Source organism: Capricornis sumatraensis, chromosome 13 (assembly GCF_032405125.1).
Source record: "Capricornis sumatraensis isolate serow.1 chromosome 13, serow.2, whole genome shotgun sequence".
Classification (NCBI taxonomy): domain Eukaryota; kingdom Metazoa; phylum Chordata; class Mammalia; order Artiodactyla; family Bovidae; genus Capricornis; species Capricornis sumatraensis.
The window spans coordinates 8,383,744-8,396,577 of NC_091081.1; positions in this window are offsets into that span (position 1 = coordinate 8,383,744).

Below are 12,834 nucleotides of genomic sequence, written 5' to 3' on the forward strand. Positions count from 1 at the left end.
CTAGACGGACCTTAGTCAGCAAAGTAATGTCTCTGCTTTTGAATATGCTATCTAGGTTGGTCATAACTTTTCTTCCAAGGAGTAAGCGTCTTTTAATTTCATGGCTGCAGTCACCATCTGCAGTGATTTTGGAGCCCCCCCAAAATAAATTCTGACACTGTTTCCACTGTTTCCCTATCTATTTCCCATGGAAGTGGTGGGACCGGATGTCATGATCTTCGTTTTCTGAATGTTGAGCTTTAAGCCAACTTTTTCACTCTCCTCTTTCACTTTCATCAAGAGGCTTTTGAGTTCCTCTTCACTTTCTGCCATAAGGGTGGTGTCATCTGCATATCTGAGGTTATTGATATTTCTCCCGGCAATCTTGATTCCAGCTTGTGTTTCTTCCAGACCAGCGTTTCTCATGATGTACTCTGTATATAAGTTAGTTAAATAAGCAGGGTGACAATATACAGCCTTGACATACTCCTTTTCCTATTTGGAACCAGTCTGTTGTTCCATGTCCAGTTCTAACTGTTGCTTCCTGACCTGCATATAGGTTTCTCAAGAGGCAGGTCAGGTGGTCTGGTATTCCCATCTCTTTCAGAATTTTCCACAGTTTGTTGTGATCCACACAGTCAAAGGCTTTGGCATAGTCAATAAAGCAGAAATAGATGTTTTTCTGGAACTCTCTTGCTTTTTTGATGATCCAGTGGATGTTGGCAATTTGATGTCTGGTTCTTCTGCCTTTTCTAAAACCACCTTGAACATCAGGGAGTTCACGGTTCACGTATTGCTGAAGCCTGGCTTGGAGAATTTTGAGTATTACTTTACTAGCGTGTGAGATGAGTGCAATTGTGCAGTAGTTTGAGCATTCTTTGGGATTGCTTTTCTTTGGGATTGGAATGAAAACTGACCTTTTCCAGTCCTGTGGCCACTGCTGAATTTTCCAAATTTGCTGGCATATTGAGTGCAGCACTTTCACAGCATCATCTTTCAGGATTTGAAATAGCTCCACTGGAATTCCATCACCTCCACTAGCTTTGTTCTTAGTGATGCTTTAAACATATTGTTTAAAGGAACACAAAAATCTTTGCTCAAATTATTTAAATGATCATTTTTTTCTTTCCTTTAAATTCTGGCAATTTAAATATATTATTCAATATGTATTGCTCAATTAAATATATTGGATCATTTCTACTGATATGACATTGGGAAAACCTCAGATTTTACCAGACGTTCAAGGAAATGTCAAACGACTTATGATGCGTGCTAATTGAAGGAAATTATAAAGTAGGGGGATTGAATGTAAAACCCCACCTCCTGGAGGCGATTTCTTTCCTTTCTCCTTCCCAATTGGCTAATTATGGATTCTCAAACGATTTCAGTCTTAAATTTAGTGGAGTAAGTGTTTCTCTCTGAGACATCAGTGTATTACAAAGTAGGATGTTTAAGGTGAACACTTTTTTATTGTGTTCATACTAAAAATTAATGCTTGAAAATGATCAAATGAGATAAATTTAACACAGATTTTCAATGCATTTATTTATTTCCTGAAATATACTTCTTTCTTAAAAAATTTTTTTTGTTATTGAGATCAAATTAAAATTGATAATTTTCAGAAAATCCTAAAATTTACTTATTTTCCTAGCAGAAAATGGTAAATGTAATTTAATTGTGAACAATATGAATTATTAAATTCTGTAACTGGATAGGCATCTTAGTATTTTTGCTCTATTTTAATTTAAAATAAGTATTATTAGAAGTTTTGTTTTCACACAAAGTAGAAAGTATATTGGAGAAGGCAATGGCACCCCACTCCAGTACTCTTGCCTGGAATATCCCATGGGCAGAGGAGCCAGGTGGGCTGCAGTCCATGGGGTCGCTAAGAGTTGAACATGACTGAGCGAATTCCCTTTCACTTTTCACTTTCATGCACTGGAGAAGGAAATGGCAACCCACTCCCGTGTTCTTGCCTGGAGAATCCCAGCGACGGGGGAGCCTGGTAGCCTTCTGTCTATGGGGTCGCACACAGTCGGACACGACTGAAGCGACTTAGCAGAAGCAGGAAGTATATGGATTAGTCTTTTTTCATCATTCCTTGCTTTGGTCAGGCTCAAAAGATAATGGATATTAAAGCTCTTTTCTATAAGTTGAAAATAATTAGAAATACTGAGTTTTTATGTAAGCATGTTTACTAATATGTTTAGGTAAAGCATAAATATCTGTAGATACCAACCAATGTCCAAAGATATTTTTTCTTTAATTCATTAAAGTGTTAATTCAGCATGCTGCAGGTCTTTTCAACACCTTGATCTACCTGCTTAATCTAATTATTCTTATCTCTAACATAAACAACTGGTTTAGAAAATTGAAGTTAAAAAGTCCCATCAGGGCCTCCACAAAAGCTGGATGGCTCAGAATCTGAGCAGTAGACCACAGCTCTGTTTCCTTTATTACCAAACACCCAGTCATTATAATGAAAAAGATCACCAGGAAGCATATGTTATCCTTCTCACACATAGATGGCGCTACTGACCTACCATCACAGAGATCATTCAGTTTTCCACCACTGTCTGTGGACAAGCATCAATCCATGTATGTCTGATCCTCAGATAGTTTCTATTTCTGCGGGGCTAACTGGGGTTAAGGGTGGGCTGAGGTTCTTAACAAGGAGCTGTTATTATTGTGTGTAACTAACTGTGCTAGTATTTAGAAACCATAACTTGCTGCTTGACTAGACTTCTCAAGTTCCAGTGATTAATCTGTTGACATTTTAGGTGAAAACAAAGGAGTTTGATTTGGATACTTTTTCTTTAGTTAATTGTATTCTAGATGCTGAGTACTTTATTGCATCTTCTTTGCATCCGTTTTCTCAGTTTGAATAAGAGAAGGAACCAACATTTATCCACCATCTAGTGTATGCCAGTCACTGGACTATTTATAAATATTTAATCCCTTCATCCTATGGGGAATGACCTCTTATCTTTATTTCAAACATAAAGATGAAGGTCAGAGATGCTTTATGGCCTGAGATCTCCACCATGGTGGTCGTGTTCAAGACTAGTTTTAAATGTTCTTTTTTAGAAAAATAATTGGAATATAATTGCTTTGCAATGTTGTGTTAGTTTCTGCTATACGACGAAGTGAGTCAGCTAAAATAAGCGTGTATCATCTCCCTCTTGGACCTTTCTCCCACCCCTCTCAGTCTGTGCCTACCCTCCCATCTACCTAGGTCCCTCCAGAGCACTGAGCTGAGCTCCCTATACTATACAGCAGGTTCCCACTAGCTCCCTAGCTCACTCATGGCAGTACATGCATGCCAATCTCGATTTCCCAATTCATCCCGCTCCCTGCTCCCAGCCCATGTCCCCACGACTGCTGTCGACATCTTCATCTCTGTTTCCACCCCACAAACAAGTTCATCTGTACCATTTTTTAAGACTCCATGTGTATGCCTTAATATAGAATATTTGTTTTGCTTACTTATTTCATTCTGTGTGACCGACTATAGGTCCATCTACATCTCTACAAATGACCGAATTTCATTCCTTTTTATGCCTGAGTAGTATTCCATTGTGTATATGTATCACATTTTCTTTATTTATTCATCTAACCTATCCTAGGAATAATAATACTTTAATACAGACTTTATGACATTGGCTTATTGTTGCCATGGGGAAAGGTAAATAACTTTTGGAAAGATAAAATGCATCAGAAGCTCTTTTAAAGAGTTTCAGTGAGCCAAATCACAAAATTAACCAGTGGCCTTTTTTCTTCTGTACAGAATATACTGACTTATGTAAGTAAAGATTTAGAATATATATGATATACCCCAGTTGTTTATATTATCTAGTTCAAACTCATCAACTAGAATTATGATTTTTAAAATTATGCATAGACATTCAAAATTTTATATAGAATTTTAAGAAGCTGAATACTAAGTTCATGGTAATCATAGGAGATATATATATATATATATATAGTGATTTAGTCACTAAGTCGTGTCCAACTCTTGTGACCCAATGAACTGTAGCCTGCCAGGCTCCTCTGTCCATGGGATTCTCCAGGCAAGAACACTGGAGTGGGTTGCCATTTCCTTCTCATATATATATATATATATAAATTTCTTTGTGAATGAGAAAAGGCAGTTTATATGAAAACTGGCTATTTTTGATGATTTGGCAAGATGCTATACTGTGTCATTTATATTAATTGCTTCTAAAAATTGTTAGGACCGCTGTCTTCAGAGACAGGAAGAAAAAATTTGCTACCAATTGTTTCAAAACTTAATAATATCTAGAAATGCCTAGCAAGATTCTCTCTCATATACCCAGTCTAACATCTGATAAACATGATGTCTCTAAAACCATGTTTGTGAGATCTAATAAAACGTAAGGCCTTCTCTTTTTCCTGTGTAAATTTTCTAAGGAAGAAAGACGCACGTTGACTGTGTTCCGTAACTTGATAATACTGTCCCTGAGCGTGTGCTCAGTTGCTTCAGCTGAGTCTGATTCTTTGCGACCCTATAGACTGTAGCCCACCAGGCTCCTCTGTCCATGGAATTCTCCAGACAAGAACACTGGAGTGGGTTACCATGCCCTCCTCCAGGGGATCTTGCTGACCAGAGATCAGACCTGCATCTCCTGCGTTGCAAGGTGGATTCTTTACCTGCTTAGTGACTTGGGAAGCCCACCACTGTCCCTGAGCCTCTATAGTTTAGTTAGAATATAAGACCTTCTCAATTCTTGCATTTAAGCTGCTTGCCACAATCATCTGGTAAAGAAATCTCAGGACAGAATCAACGGTGACCCTTAGGAAGATTACGTACCCAACATGGACAGCAACACGGAGCAGCATCAGAGGCCAGTGATTCTGTGCAGGGAGTCATGAAGACTTTGGGGCCGAGAAAAATTTGAATGTGGGATATCCTTCGAGAGGTAAAGGACAAACAGGAAATGATCACCATGAGTCAGAAGTTTAAAGTGAATCAAAGAGATTTGACATTTATTTAAGCAGACAAAGGGCTGGCAATTGGTAGATGGCTCTAGAACAAGAATTTGATTGCAATCTTGATGCTAGAAATGGAAAGGAAGATAAAATGCAGGGCTTAAGACATGGAGGGAGGGTGGTGTAGGAATGGAATGTCCCACTAATGGAAGAACTGGCTCTTAGGATACTTGGTAATTGGATCAAATGTTGGAAAAGAATCTTAGAATTAAAATTATATAGCAGGGGGATTCTTTTACCAGTGTGTGCGTCGGGGGCAGTAGATTCCACATACTATCCATTTTGTACTATACTTGACTCGATTCCTGTTGTATATACCCTTCTACACCAACTCTTACAAATTTTGCGTTCACAGGCAGTTTTAATTTATATTTCTTTTCCTCTCCTACTTTAGCAGTTGTTCCCTCATTTTGGATGTTCTTAAAGCATTCAGAAATACAAACATAATCCAGGATCTTTCTGTATGATCAAAAAAGCAAAAAATTAATTTCATCGCAAGTCTGCTTCCAGATTCCACCACATTTCAGGGTTTACTTTAGGAGGATCAACAAGCAAAACACAATAACAAAAAACACAACCTTCCAAGACTTTGTTTACACTTCTAGTCTCGACTTCTCAACTTCTCATTCACTTTCCAGTGGTCTGGTTTCCATCTGCATTCCCCTCTGAAATTGTTGTTTCATGACTTCCATGTTACCAAATCAAAAGATACATCTATGTCCTTATTTCCCTGTATTCACTTTGTATTGGAATATTTTTTTTTCTTGAATTCCAGAATGCCATATTCTCTTGGTTATCCATGTAAGGGATAATTTAACTTTGGAATAAGAAAAGAGAGCACCAGATATCTTTTTAATGCCATGCTGGAAACTCATGGGATTGTCTGATTGTATGGAGACCTGTCTTTGATCTATTTTACAACTGGTAATTAGAGATAACTGAAAGCAAGGGAAACAATATTTGTCCACAGACCTGAAAATAAGTTTTTTTCTGGTGGTGGGAAATAATTTTTACCCTCTGCTCTTTCTCCTGATAAACTCAGTTTAGGGTCCATTTGTAAGATGAAAATTTAGAAAAATTATGAAGAAAATTTATGTCTTATATTTTAAAATTAATCCAAACCATCATTAAGATTGGTTAGTAGCAAATTTTGACAAAAAGAGCTTAGAGCAGAACCTCTTATTAAGCTTTTCTGTTAAACAGAATGGTCAAGATACATATTGTCCCGTGTGCTCACAGTAAATATTTGCGATTTTGACAGAGTCATACAGTTTTCTCTAAATTTTTGTCAAGAGAGATTATGTTTGCTGCACTGGGAAATTTTCTTTTTTCCAATTTTATGCTCTGGGAAAGAGATCTGTTATGGATGGAATTTTTGCGTCTCTTCAAAATTTATATTTTGAAAAATTTAATTCCCAATGGGATGACAGGAGGTGGGGCCTTTGGTAGGTAATTAGGTCCTGAGAGTGGAGCCCTCACGAAGGGAATTAGTGCTCTCATGAAAAGGGACAGGAGAGAACTTGCTTCCTTTGTCTCTCTGTCTCTCTCTGCCATGTGAGGACACAATGAGAAGCCAGTCATTTGCAAACCAGGAAGAGTACTTTCAACCAGACCTTAGACCAGTGCCTTGATCTTGAATTTCCCAGTCTCCAGAACTGTGAGAAATAAACATTGCTGTTTAAGACTTACAGGCATAGAAAACAAACTTATGGTTACCAAAGGGGAAAGATGAGGGTGGGTAGGAATACATTAGAATTTGGGAGGAACATATATACACACTGCTGCTGCTAAGTCGCTTCAGTGGTGTCCAACTCTGTGTGACCCCATGGACTGTAGCCTACCAGGGTCCACTGTCCATGAGATTTGCCAGGCAAGAGTACTGGAGTGGGGTGCCATTGCCTTCTCCTATATACACACTGCTGCTGCTAAGTCACTTCAGTCGTGTCTGACTTTGTGTGACCCCATAGAGGGCAGCCCACCAGGCTCCTCTGTTCCTGGTATTCTCTTTTTTTCTTTTTTTTTTTTTCTTTTTCTTTTTATTTTTTTTTAAATTTTTTTTTTATTTAATTTTAAAATCTTTAATTCTTACATGTGTTCCCAAACATGAACCCCCCTCCCACCTCCCTCCCCATAACATCTCTGTGGGTCATCCCCATGCACCAGCCCCAAGCATGCTGTATCCTGCGTCAGACATAGACTGGCGATTCAATTCTTACATGATAGTATACATGATAGAATGCCATTCTCCCAAATCATCCCACCCTCTCCCTCTCCCTCTGAGTCCAAAAGTCCATTATACACTGCTGTGTCTTTTTTCCTGTCTTGCATACAGGGTCATCATTGCTATCTTTCTAAATTCCATATATATGTGTTAGTATACTGTATTGGTGTTTTTCTTTCTGGCTTACTTCACTCTGTATAATCGGCTCCAGTTTCATCCATCTCATCAGAACTGATTCAAATGAATTCTTTTTAACGGCTGAGTAATACTCCATTGTGTACATGTACCAAAGCTTTCTTATCCATTCATCTGCTGATGGACATCTAGGTTGTTTCCATGTCCTGGCTATTATAAACAGTGCTGCCCTCCCAGAATTCTGGAAATAAAAGCAAAAATAAACAAATGGGATCTAATTAAAATTAAAAGCTTCTGCACAACAAAGGAAACTATAAGCAAGGTGAAAAGACAGACTTCTGAATGGGAGAAAATAATAGCAAATGAAGCAACTGACAAACAACTAATCTCAAAAATATACAAGCAACTTATGCAGCTCAATTCCAGAAAAATAAACGACCCAATCAAAAAATGGGCCAAAGAACTAAATAGACATTTCTCCAAAGAAGACATATGGATGGCTAAAAAACACATGAAAAGATGCTCAACATCACTCATTATCAGAGAAATGCAAATCAAGACCACAATGAGGTACCACTTCACACCAGTCAGAATGGCTGTGATCCAAAAATCTGCAAGCAATAAATGCTGGAGAGGGTGTGGAGAAAAGGGAACCCTCCTACACTGTTGGTGGGAATGCAAACTAGTTCAGCCACTATGGAGAACAGTGTGGAGATTCCTTAAAAAATTGCAAATAGAACTACCTTATGACCCAGCAATCCCACTGCTGGGCATACACACCGAGGAAACCAGAATTGAAAGGGACACATGTACCCCTGGTATTCTCCAGGCAAGAACACTGGAGCGGTTTGCCATTTCCTTCTCCAATGCATGAAAGTGAAAGGTGAAAGTGAAGTCGCTCAGTCGTATCCGACTCTTCGCGACCCCATGGACCGCAGCCCACCAGGCTCCTCCATCCATGGGATTTTCCAGGCAAGAGTGCTGGAGTGGGGTGCCAACTACTCTATATAAAATATGAACTTTCCTGGTGGCTCAGTGGTGAAGAATCCACCTGCAATGCAGCAACACAGGTTTGATCTCTGAGTCAGGAAGGCTGCCTGGAGGAGGGCATGACAACTCACTCCAGCATTCTTGCTAGGACAATCCCATGGAGAGAGGAACCTGGAGAGAACTGAAGTAACTAAGCACAGCACAGGACATATATAAAACAGGTAAACAACAGGGACCTGCTGTATAGTCCAGGGAACTACACTCAATATTTTGTAATAACCTATATTACAAAAGGATCTTAAAAATAGAATATATAGATATGCATTATTTATATGTAGATTCTTTCCCCATATAATTTATAACAAAATATAGGATATTATATATATATTCAGTTCAGTTCAGTTCAGTCGCTCAGTCGTGTCCGACTCTTTGCGACCCCATGAATCGCAGCACGCCAGGCCTCCCTGTCCGTCACCAACTCCCGGAGTTCACTCAGACTCACGTCCATCGAGTCAGTGATGCTATCCAGCCATCTCATCCTCGGTCGTCCTCTTTTCCTCCTGCCCCCAATCCCTCCTAGCATCAGAGTCTTTTCCAATGAGTCAACTCTTCGCATAAGGTGGCCAAAGTATTGGAGTTTCAGCTTTAGCATCATTCCTTCCAAAGAAATCCCAGGGCTGGTCTCCTTTAGAATGGACTGGTTGGATCTCCTTGCAGTCCAAGGGACTCTCAAGAGTCTTCTCCAAAACCACAGTTCAAAAGCATCAATTCTTCGGCGCTCAGCTTTCTTCACAGTCCAACTCTCACATCCATACATGACCACTGGAAAAACCATAGCATTGACTAAACAGAACTTTGTTGGCAAAGTAATGTCTCTGCTTTTCAATATGCTATCTAGTTTGGTCATAACTTTTCTTCCAAGGAGTAAGCGTCTTTTAATTTCATGGCTTCAGTCACCATCTGCAGTGATTTTGGAGCCCCGCAAAATAAAGTCTGACACTATTTCCACTGTTTCCCTATCTATTTCCCATGAAGTGATGGGACCAGATGCCATAATCTTAGTTTTCTGAATATTGAACTTTAAGCCAACGTTTTCACTCTCCTCTTTCACTTTCATCAAGAGGCTTTTTAGTTCCTCTTCACTTTCTGCCATAAGGGTGGTGTCATCTGCATATCTGAGGTTATTGATATTTCTCCCAGCAGTCTTGATTCTAGCTTGTGCTTCTCCAGCCCAGTATATATTCAGTGATATATAAATCACTGGATCACTTTGCTCTGTAGCTGAACCTAATACAGCATTGTAAATCAACTATACTTCAATAAAAGAAAACTTAAAGTTGTTGTTAAAGCCATCTTTGGTATCCTGGGCTTCCCAGATGGTTTAGACAGTAAAGAATCTGCCTGCAATGCAGGAGACTTGGGTTTGATCTGTGGGTCAGAAAGATTCCCTGGTGAAGGGAATGGCTGTTCACTCCAGTATTCTTGCCTGGAGAATCCCATGGACAGAGGAGCCTGGTGGGCTACAGTTCATGGAGTTGCAAAGAGTCAGACACAACTGGGTGACTAACACTACTTTACTTTTCACTTTATAGCAGCCTGACGAGGACAATAACTTGTCAAAGTTATCCTATAATTATAAAACTTGCTGACAGCACCTCATTGTGCCTAAATCTATTGTCTATGTTCAGTTACCAAGTTTTAGAAATGCAACTATATATTCAATCTTACAGTTACTTACTGAAGAAGGCAATGGCACCCCACTCCAGTACTCTTGCCTGGAAAGTCCCATGGACGGAGGAACCTGGTAGGCTGCAGTTCATGCGGTCGCTAAGAGTCTGACACGACTGAACGACTTCATTTTCACTTTTTACTTTGATGCATTGGAGAAGGAAATGGCAACCCACTCGAGTGTTCTTGCCTGGAGAATCCCAGGGACGGGAGAGCCTGGTGGGCTGCCGTCTCTGGGGTCGCACAGAGTTGGACACGATTGAAGCGACTTAGCAGCAGCAGCTACTTATACCCAGAAGTAGCCTTGAAGTAGCTTGGTTCTCTTAATCATTGGTCATGTATTCATTTTGAAATTATCTGGAGTCTTTCCCAACTTGTAAATCTTTATCTGTTCCTGCATCAACCTCTTTATGGACTATTATCTTGCCTACCCTGTCAAGAGTGTCTTTTATCATCTCATGATAAGTGGATTTGCTCACCTTTCGGATTGTCAGGCCACGTAGACCATGGTGCAGTAGAGACTTCAGATCAACAGGAGCCAGTGAACACACGGTATAAGGAGATCTGAATAATTGGGCAGCCACAAAACAGTGAAAAATGATTATTCCAGGGAAATAGTCTAGTCAAATTGTTAAACTTGACTTTATTGTAATAAAGTCATTTGAAAGGTAATTGTGATTCCAGGTATTCCCTTTGATATATCTTTTAGAAATTCTGCCATTTAAAATTTTGCTTTAAAATTTTATAGTCTTTTCAAATTAGGTTATGTAACTATCCTACTTTACTTTTAGATTGAATTGTTAAGGTGAATAATTTTATTTTGATTCAAACGTGCCCAGAAAGCATATTTTTGGTGTGAAATGTCAAAGTATGTTTTTCTTTCTTACATGAAAATAGCTTGCAGATTTGGTTGACATTTGATATAAAGTGATTTCTATAGTTTGAAGCACAAGTGAACTTCAATTTTAACCTTGTAATGATTATACATGTTTATGGAAAATGAGTTGAAATGTAGAACTGCAATCATTGTCTGCCCTTTCCAGGCTTTGCCAGGCCTAAATGCCTGTTTATTTAGAGAATTTTCCATGCCTTTAGGTTACTAAGAATCAAAATAATGTAAACTGGTACATTTTTATTTGGTTGACTCTGTAGCCAAGAAGGCAGTGACTAGGAGCTTTATTCACGATACCATATTTTGCAGGGCCTTTGCCCATGGCTCCTGGAACACGACGGCGTATCAGGAAAAGGGGAATAAACCATTCTGAAAAATGGCCTGGCTTAGGGCTGATGTTCAAAAAGGGAGGTCAGCAAGCAAAGATACAGCATAAAAGACACTGCCTGTTGAGTGGGTACTTAGCAGCAAATGATACTCTTATAATTAGGCTGGTGGTACTCTCTTGGGTCCAAAGGGAACTCAAATAGTTTTAAATAAAGCACAGCCAATATCCAATAGGACTAGGACAGGGCCTAACTCCCAAAGCAGAGAGAGCGGGCTAGGCTTTTAGGATTCTGGCCAAACTGTCTAGGGCTTAGGATGCTGGTAACCAGAGGTATTTGGAACACAAACTAGGAAGAGTGGCGAAACCCAAATATAAAGAATTTGTACAGATGGATGAAACACAAACAACTGTTGGGTTTTAGGGATTCAGTTATGGGGATTTCAGCTAAATCTAGACCCTGCTGACTACTTGGAAGATGGTCTCTCAATGTGATTCTCATTGGCTTGATGACCGAGGAGTCTGGAGTCTATCTGGAGGATCCTTAGATATTAGTGATGAATAAGCAGAAATGGGATCACATGAGGAGTGTGTTGTTGTCTCTCAGTTGCCAAGTTGTATCTAACTCTTAGTGACCCCAATGGACTGCAGCACTCCAGACTTCCCTGTTTCTCACTACCTCCTGGAGTTTACCCAAGTTCATGTCCATTGAATCGGTGATCCCATCCACCCATTTCATCCTCTGTTGCCCTTTTCTCCTTCTGCTTTTAATCTTTTCCAGCAACAGGGTCTTTTCCAATGAGCGAGCTTTTCTCATCAGGTGGCCAAGTACTGGAGCTTCAGCTTCAGTGTCAGTGCTTCCAAAGAGTGTTCAGGGTATGAGGAATCTAGAACAAATATTTTCAACTCAGTCAACAGACCAGTTTCACAGTTTTCTTTCTCATTCATGGATCTAATTAATTGGTTGAATTAATCTTTTGATTTAGGAGTTTATGGAAATAATCTAAAGCATATGGTATCTTCTTCTTCTACAGGATCTTGAACCCTTCCAAGCTAAATTCTGAAACTGTTGTCATCTGATGTACTGAGACATATACAGTATAGTTTGCTTGATATTATGCAGATTTTTAAAGACAGGGTTCAAGGCCAAACTAATTTCAAGTAAAATTTTTGAAATTAAATTTTTTATTGATGTGAACGATTTTTAAAGTTTTTATTGAATTTGTTACCATATTGCTTCTGTTTTATATATATATATATATATATATATTTTTTTTTTTTTTTGCCACAAGGTATGTGTGATCTTAGCTCCCCAACCAGAGATCAAACCAGCACCCCCTGGATTGGAAGGCAAAGTCTTAACCACTGGACCACCAGAGAATTCCTTGGAATTTTTAATTAGAATACAAAGTATCACCAGGAAACTACACATTTTCAGTGTACAACTCATCAGTGTTGACAAACCAAACATGCCTAGATCCAGGAAGAGACTCTTGCAAGCACCCAGAAGTCTCCTTAGCTCCCCCTTCTCTCTAGATAATAAATAAGGTGTCT